Below are 16,905 nucleotides of genomic sequence, written 5' to 3'. Positions count from 1 at the left end.
GGTACTTCTCTTCCTTCAATACTAGGAGCAGGGGAGGGGCCATACTCATGAGGAAGAATCTTCCATTTAAATTGCTAGAACAGATTAAAGGTGAGCATGGGCAGTTTATCATTCTTAAGGCTTCAATACACGGAGAAGACAATGATATTTTGAATGTTCATTGGTCCCCAGCACACCCTCTTAAATTTTTGATCGATGCATTCTCCAAATTTATGTCTCTTGTACTGTGGCAGATTATGATACAAGAAGATTTTAATTGCCTCATGGATCCCACGGTAGACAGAATACCTAAAGGCCCTTTAACACATTCTTCACAATCTAAACAATGAGTGGATTTATGTGTGGAATTGGGATTGATGGATGTCTGGAGGAGTCTCCGCCACATGTGTAGGAATTTTACATTCTTTTCTAATCCACACAAGTGTCATACCAGGATTGATCTTTTCCTAACCCCTGGATTATCCTTGGATTCAATAACATCCTGAATAATTGGAAATATTACTATTTCGGATCATGCTGCAGTATATTTAGAGACTGAGGTTCAGGACAATGCTGCGGGCTCTCAGCACTGGCGAATGGATCCCTGTATTCATGGCACAGTAAATTCATTGAAAATTTCCTCAATGAATTTAAGGTATTTTTATCCATTAATTTGAATGTGACCAGTATCCCATCTACTCTTTGGGAGATGGCACTGGATTATGCCAGGGGATTTCTTACTCTGCCAGTCAGAAATGACAGAAGGGGAAGAGACAATGCCTGTGGAAGGCCCAGTTGAAAACCACTAAAAATGCACATTCTGATAAGCCATCAGTGGTTAAGCTGCAGCAGGTTATGACTTTTTGGTCCATCTTGAATTCCGTGATTACACAGACAGCAAGGAAAGAACTTTCCTTTGTGAAACAAAGGCTCTTTGAACCTGGTGACAAACCAGGCAGGTATCTAGCATGTCTTGCCAGGAGAAAGAATGTTCCCCCCAGTCCATTACCTCAATGAGGAATGGGACTGGGATGGTCACTTATGACTCTAAAATGATCAATACAACATTTTTGAAATTCTGTTTCAAACTAAACAATCTGAGAATGTGAGGGTGGATGGGCAGTCTTTCTTTAACAACTTGGATATTCCAAGTGTAACTTCTGAACGGGCATCTTTCCTTGGTGCCCCGTCAACAGTACAAGAGGTACAGGAGGCTGTGAAATGGATGCAGAGGGGGAAGGTGCCTGGCCCTGACAGTCTCCACAGTGAGCTTTTCAAAGAATTTATAAGTATACTGTCAGGAACAATGTTAGACATGTATTGTTATTCATATAGCCATGACCATCTCCCGCCTTCCCTGAAAGAGGCCAACATCTCTCCCATTCAGAAGGAAGGGAAGATTCCAGAGGAATGTGCCTCCTATAGGCCCATCTCACTTCTGAATTCTGATTTTAAAATTCTGTCTGAGGCTCCTGCGTTAAGATTACAAACTGCGCTGCCTTCCATTGTTAAGGATGATTGGACTGGTTTTATAAAAGGCCATAGATCCTCTCATAATGTTAGGAGGGTACTGAACATGATTCAAGGTTGTCAGCAGCAGTCAGGTCAGGGATTAGTGTCTCCTTAGATGCAGAAAAGGCACTTGATCAGGTCGTGTGGCCATATCTTTTTTACACCCTTGAATGATTTGGATTGGGTGAGGTTTGTATTGGTGGGTGAAGGTCCTTTAGACTCATCCTGTGGCGGCAGTTCTCATCAATGGTGTGAGATTTAATCATTTTAATATTTTTAGGGGCAAGGTTGTCATCTCTCAGCATCACTTTTCACATTGGTGATTCAGCCGCTGGCAGAAGTGGTCCGTAGGAATCTAATCTAAACCGCCCGAAATTAGGATCTGAATCGCATAAGATCTCATTAAACACAGATAATGTTCTTGTTCTTCTGTCGAATCCAGTGGTCTCTGTACACACAATTGGTGCTGGAAAAAGCACAACAGGTCAGGTAGTATCTGAGGAGCAGCGTCAATGTTTCGAGCATAACCCTTCTTCTGGGACTGGAGAAAGGCTGTGAGATGGCGATAGGTGGGCAAAGTTAGAAGGTGGTGATGATAGGTCAGTGGGAAGTGTGGAGCAGGCAGGAAGGTAGATAGATGGACAGGTAAATCAGGTCAAAAGGGTGGAGATGAGTTGCAGGGTAGGATCCAGGATGGGGTGGGGGAGAGGAGATGTGTAAACTGGTGAAATCAATGGTGGTTGTAGGCTCCTGAAATGGAAGATGAGGTGTTCCTCCTCTAGTTGTGGGTAGCCTTGTATCTGCGGTGGAGGAGGCTCAGAATGGACATGTCATCGGGGGAGTGGGTCGGGGAGTTGAAGTGGATGGCCACAGGAAGGTGGGGTTGGTTGGTGAGTATGGACTAGAAATTTCCCTGGATTGTACTGTGAGTTTGAGCTCAGTATACATGATGTTGGACGAGACCACATCAAGAGCAACATTGCAATAAATTAAGTTCAAGGATATACAAGTAAATCTCTGCCAGATTTGGAATGATCATTCGGGGCGTTGGATGGAGGTGGGGGGGATGGGTTAGTGAGTGGTGTGAGTACAGGTTTTGCACACTTTCAGTAGTAAGGAATAGTGCCAAGTGTAGAGAGGGGCTTGGTTTGGAGTGTGGGCCTAACAAGGGAGTTGTGGAGGGAATGGTCCTTATGGAATACAAATAGGAATGGGGAGGGAAATATATTTTTGCTATTGGGATTTGACAGCAGGTGCAAAACTGGCGGAGTATGATACACTGGATTGTGGAATGTGAGAACCAGGTATCAGTGCTGAGTTGGTCACTGGAGATGGACAGGTGCAGGAAGGGAAGGTAGGGGTCAGAGATGGTCCAGGAGAATTTGAGGTCAGGGTGGAATGTGTTGGTGTGGTGAATGAACTGCTCAAGACCCTCATGGAAGAATAGAGACAGTCTTGTATCCTATTTGGTGGAGTTGGGTGCTGGAAAAAGCAGCATCTGAGAAACAAAAGAGTCAACATTGATATTGTCATTGATGTTGAGGAGGAAAAGGTGCGGGATGGTACCAGTGTAGCTATGGAAGAGGGACTGTTCTATTACCCTACAAAGAGGCAGGCATAGCTGAGACCCATGCAGGTTCCCATAGCCACCTCTCTGGTTTGTAGGAAGTGGGAGGATTGAAAGACGAAGTTGTTAAAGATGAGGACCAATTCTGCCAATTGAAAGAGAGTGTCATTGGATGGCTGGGTCAGCAGGAGAGCTTCTGGGCTTTCCTTGTGGGAAATGCCGGTGTAGCTGGACTGGATACCCACTGTGAAGATGAGGTGTTGGGGCCACAGAATCGGAAGTCAAGGAGGAGGTGGATGGTGTGGCTGATGCCTTGAATGTATGTGGTGAGATCCAAGGCAAAGTCCAACAGGGATTTACTTTTATATCCTCAAACCTCATTTACTGCAACTACTACTCTCAAAGTAGTCTGCTCTACATCGGAGAGACCGAGCGCAAACTCATGGAATAGTTTGTCTCTGGTCCTTACACACCAAACAACCCCATCTTCCTGTAGCCATCCACTTCAATTCCCTTCCCACTCTCCTGATGTCATGTCCATTCTGGGCCTCCTTCACCACCGACACAATGCCCCCCAAGCACTGGAGGACAATCACCTCATCTTTGGCCCCTGGACCTGAAAACCATATGACCTCAACATTGAAATCACCAGTATCCAAATCTCCCCTCCCTCTACCCCAACCCAGATCCAACACTCCAAGTCAACTCTGCCTTCAGGACCTGACCTATCTGTCCATTTTCCCTGTCATATATCTGCTCCACATTTCCTGCCGAAATATCACCATCACTTCCAACCTTCCCCCACCAATTGCTATCCCACCTCCCTTTTCCCAGCCCCACCATCACTATTTATTTCTCAGGCCCCTTCCCTCTCCCCAGTCCTGAAGACGGGTTCTGCCTGAAACGTTGACTCTCTTGCTCCTTAGATGCTGCCTGATGTGCTTCCTGACCTGCTCTGTTTTTTCCAGCACCACACTTTATCAACTTTGAATCTCCAGCATCTGCAGTCCTCACTTTCTCCTTGTTCCTGGATGGTGGAATTGTCTTTTGAAGAGAGATGAGAAAATTGGGTTTGTATTCTGCGGGAATTTGAATATTGAGAAATAATCCCATTTAAATTTATAATGTACTTACAGCTGTGATAGGGTATATGCAGGAAAGGTGTTTCTTGGATAGATGTCCACAAAATATAAAGGGAGATGGCCCTTTTTTCCTGAAGATGAACAGAATTCATTTTCACTTCGAGGGTTTTGTACCTGAAGGCCTGTGGTACTTCAGTATTTAAATATGATTATTAAAAATAAGTTGATAATTTTCAGATTATCATTTATGTATGGGAAAATGGAGATTGGGTGTGTGAAAAGCATTGCAGTGTTCAATTAGCCCATGATAGCACTGAGTGCCTGAACACACTTAATCTGTTGAGTGACTTACTTCTGTTCCTTTTTCCCCATTTCCTCCAGAATCTTTCAGTGAGCATTTATGAAATTCCATGTTTGTTTTGGTTTCGTAATCTACTTATAGCATCCATGTGGACTTTTATAATTGGAAACAAAGCTTTAGCAGATGAAGAAGAAATGTAACTTGCAGCTTATGTTATGTGATAGTTCCTCCTGGAATGGCTGCCTGCTTTTCAGGCCTCAGTCTTGATCCCCTTGGTCACTGCTAAGAAGAGAATTATCACAGGCTCATAGCTGCTAAGGTACAGTATAATTGACAGTGTTGTGAGAAACAAAGCTCACACACTTCAATAATTGCAGTCCGAGACAAAATCTGAATCAGTAGTGTCCTTTATTTTACTCTTGCAAGAGGGTGTGATGTCCACTGTCTATAAGGCAAGAGACATACACACCCCAAATTCAATTAATACACAACATTTATATAATTTGATTTCTTTTGTTTTACATTGCTCCTCCCCTGTTTACATCTTCCACTTCCCTAAGACCGGCACCCATTACTCCTGTTTATCTCTTGCCTTATCCGGCCTTGTCTGTGACAAAATGCTTTTTTCTGGCCTCACAAGGCCGTTTGACCTCATCCCGCTGTAGGTCATTGTTGGGCATATTCTTTCTTCACCATTATCTACTCCCTCCATCTGTACCTTCCCCTGATCCTTATGATCCTTTTAATTGAGGTTTGTTCCTGTGTTTCTGTAAAAATGGGAAACAGATGTTTATACCTACTGTTTGTACAGATGTATCTAGCTTAACTACCTCCCCTCACAGCATCTTATCTATTCGCCTGTAATATCTACCATTGTTTTGCAGTCACGTTTCATTCTAGCATACAATTTTAGCTAATACAAAAACAATTATGTATGTCCTCCACATAGTTTCCATTCTTGTTGACTCAGCTCTTGGCTAAAGCAATTACACACTGGTGTGAGTTCATTTACTTTGTATAAGTAAATGGAATTGCAGAAGTAACACTATTTTTTCCACATCCCACAATTTCCCCTTTTTCTTTAATTACCATTTGTTATCTTCTGCAATTTTTCTTTTAAGCATCGCCCCCGAAATTCGCAAGCATCATTCCGGAGATTTCATCCATCTTGGTCTCACTCATCCCCCTCATTATTTAGTCGATGAAGTTCCTCTGCCTGATTCCCTTTTAGGGGCATCTGTTTCATCAAGGCTGTTTCAATCAGTCTTTGGGTGAGCCCTCATATACAGGGTATGATACAACAGCCAATGGCCACCAATACCCCGACTACTACTATCAGGGAAGTAAGGATAGAAACCACCACCCCCTTCCATTTTCCACACCATGATTCAAGCCATCCCGTGAGAGATGTGTCTACTCCTGAATTCTCAGCCAATTCCTCTGCTAAGATAGTCAATCCCCTTAAGGTCCAAGTAATTGAACCATCAGGTGCAGTGTTATTAGGAATAAAAATACAACAGCTTCCTCCTAACATCACACACACACACCCTTTTTCTGCTAAAATCATATCAAGGGCCAATCTGTTTTCCCATGCCATCCTACTTGTCGCATCAAGCTGTTCTGATATTCCTTTAATCGCATCTCTTGTATAATTTATAAATCGCTGTTGATTATAGTAAATGTAATTTATCCAATCTACATTTTTATTAATTGTTACCCACCAAAAGAGAGCTGACTCAAAGCCTGCTGCAATCTGGTTACGAGCCTTGAATTCATCAGGTACTCCCCTAGGGACTCCTACTGAATCGAGATAAATCCTGTCATCGAAAGAAGTGTCTAACAGTAATCTCTTACCCCTTCCCTTTTTCCCTACTATCTTTTCCTTCTCAAATGCCAGGGTAAATGAAATTGTCAATTGTACAATTGCACATATCCCTCTCCAATCCGGAGGTAGCGTGGGTCTCAATATTTTGCCTCCACAGTACCACCACAGATCCGCTCGGGGAACTTTTAGTGCTGAGTAGTTCCCTCCCTTTTCTGTTTCGGTAACGTTCTTAATCTCTGTACATAATTTCAGCTCCCTCAAATCTCTTGACCGACTCGTACCTCGCCTGTGCACACACGACGTGTGATTTCCAACTGCGGCGGAAAATGTGGGGGAGACTTTTGCATCTTTCTTCTCCAAGGGAGGGAACATCAGAGATAGGGAGGTACAATTCCTATCATTCCATGCAGTCTCATCCTGATACAAGGCTATCATACATTTCATGCCCCTCCTGTCTCGCTTCCACCCGAGTGGAAAGGGAACCACCTGGGCCACTGGTCTACCGGAGGCACGTGCATAGCAATTGCTTTTGTTCAGACTTTTTACAGTATACTTTACCCATTCAATCCAGGCATTTGCATCCCCATACCCAGTTTCTATTTCGATGGTCTGTTTCAAGTCCTTTACCTCTATAATTTTTACTACTTTAATTTTTACTACTGGGCGGCATGGTGGCACAGTGGTTAGCACTGCTGCCTCACAGCGCCTGAGACTCGGGTTCAATTCCCACCTCAGGCGACTGTGTGGAGTTTGCACGTTCTCCCCGTGTCTGCGTGGGTTTCCTTCGGGTGCTCCGGTTTCCTCCCACAGTCCAAAGATGTGCAGGTCAGGTGAATTAGCCATGCCAAATTGCCCATAGTGTTAGGTAAGGAGTAAATGTAGGGGTATGGGTGGGTTGCGATTCGGTGGTTCGGTGTGGACTTGTTGGGCCGAAGGGCCTGTTTCCACACTGTAATGTAATCATAATCTAATCTACTTTAGGATCATCGGGAGAGGTGAAAGGTTGTATCTTATTACCCAGTAATTCTACCCGTTTTCCCTGTCCTATGCTAATTCGAAAACAACAGCCCAAGAAATCCTTCCCATTTGCTTTCATTTCTATCCCAAATGTTTCATTTAATTGTATCTCATAGGTGCCCCCCCCCCCCCCAGAATTGCTTCGTGCCATGTGGTTTTCTTTATTGTTAGGTATATTGGGTTACACTTTTTATCGGGACAATCACGAGCTAGTCGGAAGGGGGCCCAGTGTACTGTGACAAGACCATTATACCAAGTACCATCCCCGAGGCCATCCCCATAGGACTTGAGATGTATCTCAGAGCTGCGGTACTGTCTCTGATTATCTACATCCCCACAATTTACTAAGCTTCATGCATCAGCATCTATTACTTGTGGATTATCAGACTCAGGAACCATTAATAATACATATGAAAATGATATTTGACAAAATCCCAATACTAAGAGGGCTAGCATCATAACTCTAAACATTCCCAGTATTCTAAACATCATGCTGAAGCACAAAAAGATTTAATATACAATCTTACAGAAATAATCCCGCGCTCGTGTCGCCACTGTATAATCAGTTACTCAAAGTCTCTTTGGTCTGAGTTTCAGCGGGTCTTGCGTTGATTCGGCCGTCCAGACTTCTTCCTCAACTGGAGCGTCCACTGGTCCTTTGATCCGAGTGTAGTGAGTCCAGCCTTTCTCCGCCGTCCTTATTGCCGTTTCGGTAGTCAAAAGAGCCTGGTATGGCCCTTCCCAGTCCGGCTGCAATTTAATCTTTACCCATGATTTTACTAAGATCCAATCGCCCGGCCGGATGGGATGAACGGTGAATTCAAGGGGTGGAGTCTGTGTCAATAAACCCTGTTTCCTGAGGAAAGACAAAGAGGAGGACAAGCCCAGTATATACTTCTTTAAAAACAAATCTTTAGTTTTGGCAATTGGGAATTCTCCATTCGTTTCCAGGTAAGGTAATCCAAATAAGATTTCATAGGGGGATAGTCCCAGATCTTTCCTTGGGGCTGTTTGTACTCACAAGAGAGCTATAGGTAAACATTTGGTCCAAGGGAGTCTGGTTTCTATTATCAATTTAGAGAGCTGTCGTTTGAGTGTTTGGTTCATTCTCTCAACCCTTCCTGATGATGGCGGGTGCCATGGTGTATGGAACTCCCAGGAAATTCCCAACCGTTTCATTACCCCCTGTAACACTTTAGAGGTAAAATGAGTGCCTTGGTCAGAATCTATACGGTTCACTAGCCCATATCAGGGAATTGTGTGCTCCAATATTGTTTTAGACACCCCACTCGCAGTGGCAGTAGCTAGGGGGTATGCCTCAACCCAACCGAATAGATGATCTACTATGACCAATATATATTTTCGTCTTCCTACTCTGGGTAGTTCAGTACAATCTACTTGTATACTCTGGTAGGATCTCAGTCCTGGGTCTCTTCCTCCCGGGGTCTGTTTTCTCAAGACTTTCTTATTTATCTTTCTGCATATTACACATCCCTCACATATTTGTTTAGCAATTGTATATATTCCTTTACATCCATATTCCCTAAGAACTAAATCACACATTGCTTGTACTCCCTAATGACTGCCTTGGTGTAGGATGGCCATAATCTCTCACATCATCATTTTGTTTAACATTTCCCTTCCATCAGGTAACCGCCAATGCCCATCTGCTGTTTTTACATCCCCTAAATCTCTCAATTCTTTTTCTTCACTTTTGGTAAATATAGGAGCTTCCCTAGGACCTGGGACAGTAAGTATTAGGGAATGAATCACCACTTCTTGTGGGTTCAGGGCGGCTTCCCTAGCCACTTCATCGGCTAATCTATTTCCCCTAACTTCTGGTTCATTTCCTTTCTGATGACCATTTACATGCACTACTGCTATTTCTCAGGGGAGTAATAGGGATTCCAAGACCCGTTTAATCAATTCTTCATGTACTAATTCCTTCCCCCGGCTATTGATCAGTCCTCTTTCCTGCCATATCTTTCTGAAAGTGTGCACGACACCAAATGCATATTTAGAGTAAGTGTATACTGTTCCCTCTTTATTTTCTAATGCCCTTAGGGCTCTTTCCATTGCATAGAGTTTGCAGGTCTGAGCTGACCACCCATTTGGCAACCTTCCTGCCTCCACTACACTACCTTTTGTCCCGTCTACGACTGCATACCCATTATGTCTTTTCCCTTCAGTCACCTGGGATGACCCGTCTATAAAAAGTCTAGCCCCTGCATGAAGTGAAACATCTCTCAGGTCCATGCGGACCTTAGTTTGGTATTCTATAATGTCAAGGCAGTCGTGCCCTGGATTCTGAGGAGAGTCTCCTTCCCCTTTCCAAAGAAAGGCAGCTGGATTTAAACAATTATCCATGACCAACACTAGATCATCCTTTTCTATTAATATTGCCTCATAGTTCAGAATCCGCGAGTCTGTCAACCATCGCCCAGCTTTTTGGATTAGGATCGTTCTCACTTGGTGTGGGGTGCTTACTATTAGGGCTCCCCCAAATGTAAGCTTTCTGCTTTTCTCCACCAACAGTGCAGTGACAGCCACAACCTGCACACACTCAGGCCACCCCCAGGATACTGGATCCAATATCTTCGAAAGATATGCTACTGGCTGTCTCATTCCTCCCCACCTCTGGGTTAATACTCCCAAAGCCGCTCTCTTATCTACAGTAACAAAGAGGTGGAAAGGTTTATCTAGGGAAGGTAAGGCTAGCACGGGGGCATGGATCAGATCTCTTTTGAGTTCCTCAACTAGTTCTTTTTCCTCATCATCCCAACTTAGACATTTTGGTTCCCCCTCTAATAGTTTGAGATATAATTTCTTAGTCTTCTGAGCATAGGAATCAATCCACAATCTGCAATATCCCGTTAGACCGAAAATTTGCGTAACTCCCGTTTAGTGCTGGGCAGTGGCATCCCCACTATTCCCTCTATCCGTTCCGGGTTTATCTTTCGCTTTCCCTCACTAACTAAATGTCCCAAGTATTTCACTTCTTGCTCCACATATTGTAGTTTGTTTTTAGATACTCACAGTCCCTGCTGGCCCAGGAAATTCAATAATTTGTTAGTGGCTTCTATTACTCTTTCTCTTCTTTTTCCTGTTACTAAGAGGTCGTCTACATACTGCAACAGGGTAGTCCCCTTGGGGCTGCTAAATTTCTCCAATATTTGTTCTAACATCTGTCCAAATAAATTTGCGGATTCCGTAAACCCCTGGGGGAGCACTGTCCACCGGTGTTGCTGTTTCCGTCCTGTCTTGGGGTCTTCCCATTCAAAGGCGAACAAATTCCTCCTTTCCTCCGCCAAGGGACAAGCCCAAAAGGCATCCTTTAAATCTATCACACTAAACCATTTGTGGTCATGAGGGATCTTACTTAATAACGCATAGGGATTTGGCATCACTGGGTGCCTGATCTGTACAATTCGATTTAATGTTTTCAAATCCTGCACCAATCGATAAGTTTCATCAGATTTCCGCACTGGTAGAATTGGGGTATTATAAGGAGACAGTCCATCTCTAATCAGTCCTTCAATTACTGGCTGCAGTTCCCTCGTTTACCTTCTATGGAAATGGGATATTTTCGCTCACAGACAATGTCCCCTTTCCTTTTTAAATTTATTAGAAGGGGAGGGATCTGTAGTTTTCCACGATTCCCTTCTCTAGCCCATACAATAGGGTCTATCTCTCTCTCCACATCCTCTGTCAACATTGCCATTTGTACAACTAATTCTTTATCCTGAATTCCAATCTCCAGTCCTAAGAGGATAATTAAGTCTCTCCCTAGTAACCTCCTTCCTATATCAGGGATATACAGCAGTTCCCCTGTGACCCTGTCCTTAGGACCTTCTATCATCATAGGTTCAAATACTGGAACAGTAAATCCTTCCCCTTTTACCCCCGAAACAGTAATTGACCATGTCGACATTTCTACTTTCTTTGGTTTAAAATTCAGCGATGACCATGCTGCCCCCATATCTACTAGGAAGACTACCTCTTCCCTATAGGGTCCGACCTTCAAGTTTATCAAAGGTTCCTAGTGGGCCCGCGAGGGCAGGAACCCCTGACACCCCTATTCTTCATCAAAATTCATAAGCGGAATTGCCCCTTCTTCCCTTTGTAGATCAGGACAGTCCCGCTTAAAATGCCCTATCTTTCTGCAATAATAGCGTCTTGCCTGTGGAGACCTCCATCTCTGCCCCTGTTGCTTGAACCCTCTATCAAATGCTCCCCTTTGTTCTCTCCCTCTCCCTCTTCCTCTCTGTCCTACATGCTGCCACTCGCCGCTCCGTTTGCTCACTATTGGTTCCATTCTTTTCTTAACTACCTCATCAACCGCAGCTACCATCATTTTCACCTTCTGTTTTTGCCTCTCATCCTCTCTCTTTACAAACACTTTCTGTGCCTCTCTTAACAATTCATCTAATGGTTTTTCACTCCACCCTTCTATCTTCTGTATCTTTCTCTGTATGTCTGGCGATGCCTTTGTCACAAAATGTACTTTTAAAAGACCCTGTGCCACTGGGTCCTCAGGGTTCATTCCAGAATATTTCCGCATTGAATCTCTTAATCTTTGCAAGAAAGCTGAGGGAGTCTCATCTTTCTCCTGTCTAACTTCAAAGGCTTTAGTCAAATTCTGTGACTTCGGAACTGCCTCTCTTATTCCTTTTAGAATCAGGTCTTTCAATTCCCTCATTTCTTCCCTATGCTCCGGGTTTTGGTTTTCCCACTGGGGGTCTCTGAGGGGAAACTTCATCTCTCCCTGTCCAGCATCCCCATCTCCAATCAGGTGTTCCCTGTCCCATATTTTAATGGCTGCTCCTCGTATAAGTCCCCTTTCTTCCCCAGTAAATAGACATTAACTCAGCCCAGGTATACAGATTGGGCCCTAAAAATTGATCAATTTGTTCAGACAACCGCACCGGATCCTCAACCAGGACCTTCATTTCCTTTTTAAATGTTCTGACCTCCCCACTGGTGAGGGGGGCACTTACAAACCCAATCTCTTTGTCCCCTATGGGTACCTCCCGAAGGGGATAAGTCGTTACGTTCTTCCCTTTTTTTTTGTTTTCTCCCCCTTAAGCTTTGATTTAGATCCTCCGGAGGCCTCCTCTACATCTACTGTAGCTTCCCTTTCTTTTGCTGAGGATTGAGGGTCAGGAACAACAACATCCCCGTCCAACGCCCCTTCGCCCTCCTCTTGTGAGTCTCTGTTCCCTGTCCCTGTCTGTCTGTCTCTCCTCCTCCCCCATTTTCACCTAACCTGATTTTATAGTACGGGGGGGGGAACAGCCAAGAGGATCCCAGGGACTAGGTGGGGCAGAGGAGGAATCCTTTGTCTTTACTACCATCATTCCCAAACTGCCCTTCCAACAGGACGCATAGTCCGCCTCCACTTGACTAAAAGGTTGTTTTTTATTCACATGCAAATCTAAATACTGACAGACCCAATCCTCGTCTGAACCATACTTTGGCCAGAAGACAGCCGGACGAAGGATTGGGTCTTTGGTCCATACTAAACAACAATATTTAATCATTTTCTTTTTATCTTTTGCCCTTGTACAAGTATTGCTTGTCCATTCCTGCAACATCCTCCCCAACAGACTTTCAGGAGGAATGTTACCAGGGGGTTTTTCTTCTTCCTTTACTCCGTGACAGCTACTCTGCCTATGCCCCCATTTCGCGGGGCCCTCGTCAGTCCCTCAGCGAGTAAATACCCCTTTTCTCGGCCACCAAGGCAATACTTAAAAGTCAGGTTTCTTACCTTGGTCTGTGCACAGAATTGCCTGGCCCCTTTTCGCCGTATGTTCTATCGAGCTCCTATCACTGTCTGATTCAGATGTCTGTCTTGTGGGATCCGTACCAGTCGCCCAAGAGAGCGGACCAAACCGGAACACGAGACCGCTCCTCAATGGGGAATGGGACACGTCTTCCCAGTGTCCAAGGCCAGCCACTCCCCCCGGCGATGGAAGAACACCCCGGACAGCCGCGAATTGTGAGAAACAAAGCTCACACACTTCAATAATTGCAGTCCGAGACAAAATCTGAATCAGTAGTGTCCTTTATTATACACTTGCAAGAGGGTGTGATGTCCAGAGACATACACACCCCGAATTCAATTAAGACACAACATTTATATAATTTGGTTTCTTTTGTTTTACATTGCTCCTCCCCTGTTTACATCTTCCACTTCCCTAAGACCGGCCCCCATTACTCCTGTTTGTCTCTTGCCTTATCCGGCCTTGTCTGTGACAAAATGCTTTTTTTGGCCTCACAAGGCCGTTTGACCTCATCCCGCTGTAGGTCATTGTTAGGCATATTCTTTCTTCATCATTATCTACTCCCTCCATCTGTGCCTTCCCCTACCATACTGATCCTTATGACCCTTTTAATTTGGGTTTTTTCCTGTGTCTCTGTAAAAGTGGGAAACAGATGTTTATACCTACTGTTTGTACAGGCGTATTGTGAGAGACGATTTCGGTACAAATAGTTAAGATGTGCATGACCTCAGAGTCTAAGGGGAATAGAGCCGTGGGGGTAGGGTAAAACATGCTTCTCTATAATAAAGGACGAGACATCTGCTGCTACAGAGTAGAAAAACAAGTCCTTGATTGATAAGACCACTAACTCTGACAGAGAAGAATAAGTCCTTGACTGATAAGACTACAGGGTAGAAAAACAACTCGGGAAACTGTTGCAGACTTTGTGAGAATGTGAACCTCGTGACTCTTTAGAGCTATAGAGGGGAGGGACTTGTACTGTATTTATTCAGAAACATTGTTAGCCTGGGGCGCCTTTTTTCTAAGGGTGCCCAACTCTGCAGACTTGTTAATAAAACTTTGTTTTCCTGAATTTGTCTAGAGCGATTATTGAGAAGCGATTTTCGTTTCTAACACGTATCTAGCTTAACTTCCTCTCTTCACAGCATCTGAATCGATTTGCCCGTAATATCTACCATTGTTTTGCAGTTACGTTTCATTCTAGCATACAATTTTAGCTAAGACAAAAACAATTATGTATTTCCTCCACATAGTTTCCATTCTTGTTGACTAAGCTCTTGGCTAAAACAATTACACACTGGTGTGAGTTCATTTACTTTGTATAAGTAAATGGAATTGCAGAAGTAACACTATTTTTCCCACATCCCACAACCACCCTTTGGCTGAATGCATACCTCCTCATCTGAGTTCTGAGTTGTCATCCCTTCACTCTGAGGCTGTGCCCTCATCTCTGAGTCTCTCCTTCTGGTGGAAACATCGTTTCGATGTTAGCTCTATCTAGGCATCACAGAATTATGTACGTTTCAATCAGACCCCCTCACGTCATTCTATACACTAATGAGTAAGGACCCAGAGTCCGCATATGGCAGGATATTCATCCCAGAATCATGCTTGTAAACCTCTGCTGGATCCCCTCCCCTTAGAGCTACTGAACAGTGGGATTTAGGAGTCCTCATTCATGTATCACAGAAAACTGGCATCGATTTCAGTGGGTGTTAGAGAAGCCAAATGAGATGTTGGTATTTATTTCAAAGATCATGGAAAATAAAATTAGGTCAGTTCTGTTAAAGGATTATAAAGCACTAGCCAGACCACAGCTGGGTTACATGAATAGTTTTGGGCTCCTTATCTCAGGTAAGATTTACTGGCATTGAAGACAGTACAGAGAAGCTTCATTTTGCTGTTACCATGTTTGGAAGGACTGTCTTGAAAGAGGGGTTGAGTGATTGAGCCTGTGATCATTGGAATATAGAAGAATGAATTCCCTGTAAGCTGCTCATGTGCATGGCCACACGTGGGATTTCAGAACCTACCCACGCAGCAATGTCATCTGTTTGGACAGTCAATGAAAGGAGTGCCCTCGAGCTCCACGCCGTACAAGTCCAACAGCCATATAAACAACCCTGGAATACCAGATGCCTCCACAAACCAGAACAAAGTCCAGGCCTTTGAAGTTCACTACTTAGCCATGCAATCACTTCGAGCTCCAGCCAAGTTGTAATCACCGGTGTTCATTGAAGCAGACTCTGGAAAGAGGAAGGAGTCAGGTCACTTCATCCTCACTTGGGGAGTCAAGTCGCAAGCTGTAGGAATAGGGATTGGAAATCCTGGGGAGTTTGCAGTATTGTCTTATTCATCCTTAAAAATAGTGAGGCAACTTCAACCTGAATGTGATGAATGAACTTGCCCAGGTGGCCCAAAACACTGAAGTGGTCAAATCACTAAAAAGGGCTCCATCCTGAAACTTCGATTCTCCTGCTCCTTGGATGCTGCCTGACCTGCTGCGCTTTTCCAGCAACACATTTTCAGCTCTGATCTCCAGCATCTGCAGTCCTCACTTCCTCCTAAATCACTATGAACACAAGCTGGTACTAATATAAACAATTCCAACTTTATTAGGCAACAAGTTAGAATAAACTTTAATAGTAACATTCTGTTTCCAATCATATTTGACCCCTTAAGCTGACAATATTACCCAAGTCTCTTGTGGATTGACACAATTGCTTGCTCTCTGGCTCTGTCTTTGGGTCTGTAATGTTGTTCTCTCTCTCTCTGTTTCTCTCTCTCTCTCTCTGGATGGTCAGATGGTCTCGGCCTCTTGCCTTTGCTGGTCCCCTCAAAAGGTCTCCACAAGGTGTCAAGAGCTTGTTTTGCAGGTGAACTCTGATTTGATACATTTTTGGATAGTTTTCTGAAACATTCTCCATGTCTAGCGAATCAGTGACACTCATTTAACAGTTTGAAACATTGTTAATCATTTGGATGGCTTGCTGCTGTTTGTTTCGTTGTGCAGCAGGACCCGGTGCCTCTCTGTCTGGGCCCTCCTTTGTTTGGTGGATAAATTGCTGGGGATATTCTGTTCAGAGTAACTGTTGCCTTTTATATTATGCTAACATTATTAGCACCTGACTGCTGCATTTGCACTGCTTCCATTGTCCATGTTTGTGACTTCAGAATTTTACTTGGCCAATGTGCCCAGAATCCCTTGCTGTTTGACCACACTGTCGATCAATTTGCCTTTTTACAGCCAGGAGCCTATGACAACTGCCTTCCCAGCAGTGACCAAGAGGATCAAAACTGAGGCCTGGAAAGCAGGCAGCCATTACAGAAGGAACTACCATATGCAAGTTACATAAGCTGCAAATTTCATTTCTTCTTAATCTGTTAAAGCTTTGTTTCAAATTGAAAAAGACCACATGGGTGCTGTAAGTAGTTTATAAAACCAAAACAAACATGGAATTTCATAAATGTTCGCTGAAAGGTTCTGGAGGAAATTGGGAAAAAGGAACAGAAGTAAGGCATTCAACACATTACGTGTGTTCAGGCACTTAGTGCTATCATGGGCTAATTGAACACTACAATGCTTCTCACACACCCAATCCCCATTTTCCCATACATAAATGATAATCTGAAAATTATCAATTTATTTTTATTAATCATATGTAAATCTAACTGAAAATTAATTCTATTCATCTCCAGGAAAGGGCCATCTCCATTTATATTTTGTAGATATCTATCCAAGAAACAACTTTCCTGCATATACCCTGTCACATTTAAATGGGATTATTTCTCAATATTCAAAATCCTGCAGAATACAAACCCAATTTTCTCATCGCTCT

The sequence above is a fragment of the Chiloscyllium plagiosum genome, unplaced genomic scaffold (assembly GCF_037043375.1).
Source record: "Chiloscyllium plagiosum isolate Xiang-an unplaced genomic scaffold, Cpla_swu_hap1 HiC_scaffold_35, whole genome shotgun sequence".
Taxonomy (NCBI): domain Eukaryota; kingdom Metazoa; phylum Chordata; class Chondrichthyes; order Orectolobiformes; family Hemiscylliidae; genus Chiloscyllium; species Chiloscyllium plagiosum.
This window is presented reverse-complemented; position numbering follows the sequence as displayed.